This window comes from Daucus carota, chromosome 2, assembly GCF_001625215.2.
Source record: "Daucus carota subsp. sativus chromosome 2, DH1 v3.0, whole genome shotgun sequence".
In the NCBI taxonomy this organism is placed as follows: Eukaryota; Viridiplantae; Streptophyta; class Magnoliopsida; order Apiales; family Apiaceae; genus Daucus; species Daucus carota.
In genome coordinates, this window is record NC_030382.2 from 4355010 (window position 1) to 4360551 (window position 5542).

The following is a 5542-nucleotide window of genomic DNA, read 5'->3' on the forward strand; positions in this document are numbered from 1 at the left end:
ACTTATGGTAATGAACTAACTTATTTTATGTAATAGTTCATCGGCTACAAACCATGTTATTTATCAACAACTATATCCAAAAATACCTTCAATATATATACAAACAAACCGACCATTTTCTGACCGTTTGGCTGTCGGTTTTGTCATTTTTTTTGTAGTGACAAACTAAAAAAAGTTGAACAGGTTTTGAGGTAAATATGGAAAGACGTGAAGTTAGAAGATCTTTATAGGTTTAAGAGCATTCCATAGATATATGTCAAAATTTTCATCAAAACCAACTAGCCAAACATATATCTGACACAAGAAGGCTTGTGCTCTATGACCAAATTAGATATACATCTTAAAGGCGGAATTTGATCAATGAATTAATGACAAAATGAAAATATAGACCGAAGTAGTCTATTAAAACTCGGACCCACAATTTGTAAAACAAAACTAAATTATTTTGAAGAAAAAGGGCTAAATTGTTTTGATTGGTGGGGATTTTTGTGCATGCAGGGGGCCACTATTATTAATGGGATGGGAGCCAATCAAAATCCACCAACTAACTAAAAAGTTGTTGTTAGTGTGTGTCCATGGGCACACACTAGAAAATCCGAATATATAAATAAGTAAAGAGTAATGCTAGGGTACATAATGATGTGGCGATTTATGTGGTGGGTTTTAATTGGAGTTGTTGGTTTTGTACACAATTATGTGCACCAAACATTTTCCATAAGGAAAAGGCAACTATAGCTCGAGCTTTAATCTATATTATTAATGCTAAACTGTAAAAGTTTGTAAGAGTTCGGTGGTTAGTTTGTAGTTCGGCACAATGCATTATAACCTTTAATTAAAAAAACAAATTGATGAGAAACGTTACAATGAAGTTTTTATATTTCACTGAAATGCTGATGTAACTCTAAGGTTCTAACCTCGCCAACACCATATTAAAATAAATTATTAATTTAAACACATATAATGAATTATTAACTATTAAACTACCAGAGAGCATAGAAGGGGTTATAGGCTTGTATGAAATATAAGCTATACAGGTTTTATCTTAATTAAGGTCAGGTACATCTGACACAACCCGAAACACGACGATGCCATTGCTGACATGATTAATTGAAGCACAACTCGGTTATCACCAAAGGACTTCTCTGCTAAGATTACAAACCTTTCCGTTTATACAATTTATTGAATCATAAATTAATAAATTTTGGAATGACATAGAATTGACATGTTAACTAGTGGTGTAGCCACAAACCCAAATTTGCCAACAAAAAATTGACATGTTAACCATCTGCAAATATAATTAGCAACATTGGTGCCTCTCGGTCCAAAGTCTGCATCTAGATTAGGTCTTTGTTATCTTCCTCCTTTCATATTCAAATTCCAACTTGGTTTTGGTTTTGCACTACCATCAAAACCAAAATCAAACATGTTGCTTGGTGCTATGTTGCTAGGAAAGCCACGAATCTCCGAATATTCAGAGGATCTAGGAATATTAAGTTTTGACTCCCAAATTGGACGAAAAGGCATATTACTAACATTTGCATGTATTCCAGCAGTCATGCTGGTGCTGGGGCCAATTTGTTGTGTGCCTAGCCACCTCTCCCACAAACACTTGGCATATTGAATGGTGATTGATTAAACTATCACGCCTGCAAAAGGAGTTAGTTACACTTTGATTCATCCAAACTTGACCAATGCATGCATATACCAACTAATATAAATATGAATCATATATATTAGCAATTGAATTTATTTTCTTATATACAAACCAATAGTAAAGGTATGGACAAAATTTCACTACATTATATAAAACTAGTAAATCCCTACATGTAGCAAAACAACACATGAGATATAGAGCAAACCTATACACATTGTATGGTTTGCTGCGTTTTTCTAAGGTGAGAATGAAAAGACGTTGAATTAATTTGGATTTTTATATTTAATGCTTCATATTATCTTTAATCTATATATAAACACAAACAAAAAATAATTCTACAGAAGGACCCTGGTAAATCAATTCCTCTGCCCAATACAAACCTTTGAGTTCAATAAATCATAAACAAGACAAAATTAAATAAAATAACATTTATGGGAAGGGAATGAGAAGGTAAGAATTAAAACTATAAATTAAAGAGAGATTTGTGGTATAATCCTAACCTAGAGAAGGTAGATCCACAATTGCACTTGTACTCCCTTGTACCACAGATTCTATTCCAGTCAGAGAGCAATGCATACTTCTTCTCAAATTTGTAGCATATATATTTCTTATCAAAACACCAAATGCAAACATCAATTATTATCACAACCATATATAGATTATACAAAACACATTACCGAATAAAAAAAAATCTCTTATTCATATTATTAAAGATGTCAAATCATGACTAACCAGAGAAGCTATAGTGCCAACTTGGAGCATCTTCTTCATTGTTTGAGTCTTTGAGATATAGATCCACAAACAACTCAAGGACATCAAGATCAATATTATACCCAAAATCTGAAAGGAAAATCTCAATTATTAGCATCATAATAAGAATTGTTCAAAAATTATTTAATTCCAAAAGAAATTTAGGAAAAGAAATTATAAATATATTGATTTATACATCAATAAGTGCAAGGATGAAATTAAATTATGTCAACATGATTATACAGGATATTTACATATATCATATATGAAGATCTATACCATGATTTGTCTAAACAAAAAATGAATGCTTACACTGATCGGAAATCATATCACTTGAAAGGATCTTATTGCAAAACTGCTGACTACTATTGTAATTTGTAATCTAAGAGGTGATAGAAAGAATTTCATGATGATATTATACACTTCTAGCGAGAGAACTAGACTTATCAAATACAAGGGGCGGGTGTGTGGCCAACCCTCTGACATTGATCATATACGAAAGATTAGGGTTTTGGTTAGAAAGGCCTTCTTGGTAGCAGCCCAATAAGAACTTTAACGAGCTCTTAATCTTGTATGGGGTAACTCTATACCGTGTCATGGTTTAAGATCTAATAAATGATTCATTTAAATATAATCTTTTGATTTATTTTTGAAAATTTATATCATTTGGTCATAGGAAAAACTATATTAAATTATAATTATTAAGATATTAGCTTGATGGTTGTTATAGAACAGAAAACGAAGGGGGTGAGCGATTCGTGCTTTGGACTGGTCTCGATGCGAGATGCCTACGTATCCTCTGCTAGGAGAAGAATCAAGTCCAAAACGTAGTTCTAATTATGAGGGGTGGAGCCCTTTATATAGATACTTCGGAGTCAGAAGCTGAATGGAAGTACGATTCCATGTATCAGACTTCTTATCGAAGTATGCTTCGGTGTCGGAGATAAGACAGAACTCTTATCTTCGAGTATTAGTGTCTATCATGGACTCCCAGACGTTTATCCGTGAGAATTGGTAGTCTTACAGGATTCAGGCTCGTAGCTGGGCCGTTATATGGGCCTCGAGCCCATCTAAATTCTCCTTACGATTCATGCATCTGGGCTGGGCCGTTTATTGGATCGAAGCGGAATTTAGATCCGATTAAACCGGATACGCAGGCCTTTATTGGATCGGGTCGTAGTACTTAATAAACCCAACTCATATCATTTGCCCCCCAACTTTCGACAAATATCATAGTAATTTATCGAAAGTTTACAGGAGTATTAATATCGAACATCGTGTACTTTGCCGTACTTCTTATCGAGACGAGGTCCTCGGGTATTCTCGTATTTTTCAAGGCTAAATTCTATTTTACTGGAATTTTTGAGATTAAACTCCAACTTTTAGAATTTTTCGAGCCTGTGAATAACTTTCAAAACAATTTTTGAGAATTAAATCTCAGCGTCTTTTATTCCTTCAGATTTTTTGGGATTTATTCCAATTTTTTTTTTGAATTTTCAGAAATTGATTAAAGAATTTAATAATTCTTTAATTTGGTCAATCATTCCTTGAATGAAATGTGTCTCCTGGGCGTGCCATGCCACGCCAAGGAGAAATGTACACTACCACGCCTAGGAGACATGTCTCCTGGGCGTGGTTGCATTAAGCTAGCCAAGACTGGTTCGTGTGGTGCTTCCTTGGCGTGCCTTGCCACGCCAAGGGGGCATGATACCTGCCACGCCCAGGAGACATGTCTCCTGGGCGTGGATGAGTTAAGCCAACCGCGGCTGATAGCTATGTTGCTTCCTTGGCGTGCTTAGCAACGCCAAGGAGGCATTATATCTACCACGCCGAGGAGACATGTCTCCTGGGCGTGGATTGTTGATGCCTACCACAACCCGCCAAGTTGATGCTTCCTTGGCGTGCTTTGGCACGCCAAGGAGGCATGTCTGCTAGCGCGCCCAGGAGACGTGTCTCCTAGGCGGGGATAGGTAAAGCCTGTCACGGCTAATCAAGAAGATGCTTCCTTGGCGTGCCTTGCCACGCCAAGGAGGCACGTTGTTTAACAGGCCTAGGAGACATGTCTCCTGGGCGTGGGTTGGTGAGGCCCGTCACTGGCTTGAAAAGTTGTTGTTCTCTAGGCGTGCTTTGCCGCGCCTAGGAAACATGGTTTTTAACCCCGCCACGAGATGCGTATCCATTTTATTACCTTAACGAAATTATCATTTATTTATTTTAACAAACGATGTTTTTGTTCAACAAGTGAATGTGTCCTGGGCGTACCACGTGTAGAAGACATACTTAGGAGTACTGTCGTGTTATATGTTGTGGGCCTTAGTCTATAAATTTGTCAGGCCTATATAGTGTATTATTCTTTTATTTTTTGTGAGTGTCTCCCAGAATTCTCGAGATCCTTCTAGAATAGGTTCGAATTTTTTAAAACCATGGGCTTCCCGCCTATGACATGGCTATATGACCGGCCCAAAGCCCATTTTACCGGTTGCAACCTGTCTGTTTTAGGGTTTACCGGCAAGTGAACGGGTTGAACTTTTTCTATATAAGTGTGACTTGAGATTTCATTTCTCATTTCGCACAATAGTTTCCAAGTTTAAGAGCTTAAAATCCTCCCAAACACTCTCAAACCCTCTAGTTTTTCGGCGAAGTCTGAGGCGTATTTCCGGCTGTCTTCAAGTTCTTCTGCAGTTCCCGGCCAATCTTTAAAGCTTTTTTCCAGTTTCTGGGCAATCTTCAAAGATTTCTCCAGATTCCGTTCAATCTTCATCCTCCTTCATCAATTTCTGGGCTTTCATTCTTCATCTCTTTGAAGATCATTGGCGGATTCTTCATCCTCTCAACAATCTCAACAATCTCAGCTATCACAGCCTCCTGTGGCCACCGCCAAGGTCAATCGAGGTAAAAAATCCCTTGTTCATGCCAGTGTTTTTTCTCTTCGAGACCTTCTTTCTGAGTTCGGTCAAGCTTTTCTGAACCTACTTCATTTAGATGCATACAAGTTCCCTTCCAAATACGACCAGAAGGACGTTGATGCTATAGCCTACTTGTTTGGCATCAACGGACCTTATAGGGCCGTGGCCCCAGGCCCAAATGATCGAGCCTGTTACCCAAAACCTGGAGCTATTCGTATTTATAAAGAAACTT

General features: G+C 37.2%; 1 long non-coding RNA gene across 1 annotated transcript; it reads right to left on the minus strand.

Moving 5' to 3' along the window:
• Positions 1 to 1030: 1030 nt before the first annotated feature.
• LOC108204031 (uncharacterized) lies at positions 1031 to 2499 on the minus strand. Its single transcript, XR_010288401.1, has 3 exons — positions 2387 to 2499; positions 2155 to 2261; positions 1031 to 1646 (listed from the first exon to the last, which is right to left on the minus strand). It is a non-coding gene; the product is annotated as an uncharacterized LOC108204031 (long non-coding RNA).
• Between the last annotated feature and the right edge of the window lie 3043 nt (positions 2500 to 5542).